The sequence below is a fragment of the Octodon degus genome, unplaced genomic scaffold (assembly GCF_000260255.1).
Source record: "Octodon degus isolate 3935 unplaced genomic scaffold, OctDeg1.0 scaffold00087, whole genome shotgun sequence".
NCBI lineage: Eukaryota > Metazoa > Chordata > Mammalia > Rodentia > Octodontidae > Octodon > Octodon degus.
The window spans coordinates 10,858,627-10,860,101 of NW_004524663.1; positions in this window are offsets into that span (position 1 = coordinate 10,858,627).

Sequence of the window (1,475 nt, forward strand, 5' to 3'; positions counted from 1 at the left end):
AAAAAAACTTCAAAAAGAAAAATTGATGATGTAGTGCAGTTGTCAAAGAAAGGTTAGAAACAATAAAAAGAAGTAAAAATTATCCAAAACATATGTCTTCTGAAAAACAAAATTAACATTCTGGAGCATGAGATAGAGGAAGATGAGGAAAAGACAAAAAATGCTTCAACTGGATAGACATAACACACTTTCCCAAAGCTTTCTCAGTGCAGTCTGAAAACCCCACACTGCAGAAAGAAATTTTGTGCTAATTCCAAACCAGAATGCTCTTCCAGAAGATTTGTTTATTCTTTGTAATTCATCCCATATGAAGAACATGGCAGCATTCATCGAAGAAGCCTATAAGAAACTAAATGCCCCTTAAGAGAATATTTGATATTGTTTCCTATTAATTTAGTGTTTATAAATTTGTAAAACTGTTAACCTGTGTTATAGAGGCTGAAGCTTCTGCAGGATTTATTGTCTTCTAATATGCACTTTAAAATTGGGCTGCATGGGCCTATCATTAGTATCTAACATAGTCCCAAAAACTTGGTTTTTTTAGCAATTATGAAACCTAGAAAATCAATTATTTTGCTGTACTGCAGTTACTTACCGAAACATAAAACAGAAATAGCCATGGTCTATTTAGTTTCTTCTGGATAAGTGGGGCTCACCTGTTAGTTGGCACAGAGGGGCTGTGGTGCTGTGATACTGTATATGTGAAGTGCTTATGTTTAGTGCTCAAAGAATAAAAACTTAAGTGTCTGCCATCACTTATCCTTAGCTAAGAACTTGCATTTTCTGTCTGGCTATGGGGAACTGTAGAAATCCCCAAGAGCCTCTACCCTTCTAACCTGACTCCCTAATCATCTTATTAAGATTCTCTCGGTACCTCCAACTTTGAAGGTGGCCTTAAGTTTTCATTTCTTTTGTTTTAAATATTTATTTTTTATTGTCATTGAAGTATATTCTTTAGAAAATTACTAAAAAGGAATCTAAGCACATTTACTCCTTTAAAACAAAGCCAACTAAAAACTATTTTGAGAAAACCCAGTGCATGAGAACCAGCCACCAAAGCTACACGTTCCTGAGCAACCAAAAAAGGCAGACATTTAGGATTACTAAAATGCAATTCACTAGACACAGGAGTGTCTCAGACAGCAGCAGAACAGGCATATTCTTGCACCCCAGATTTCAGCAGCAGGAAGAAGGGGATTATGTACTAAGCCAGACAAAGGTGGCCTATAGCCAAGTGGGATGTATAATAGCTTTTATATATAAGCAAATTATTACTTAAATATGTTGAATATCATTTCTAAGCAAATATTTGTAAAATAAAATAATTGCAATGTATTTTCATGTCTAACCTACACTTTTGTCAGTTTATTTAGAAGTTACTGGGTCACACATGGTGGCACACACCTGTAAATCCCAGCATTGAAGGCTGTGGCAGAAAGATCACCAAGATTTCAAAGCCAGGGCCAGAGAGATAG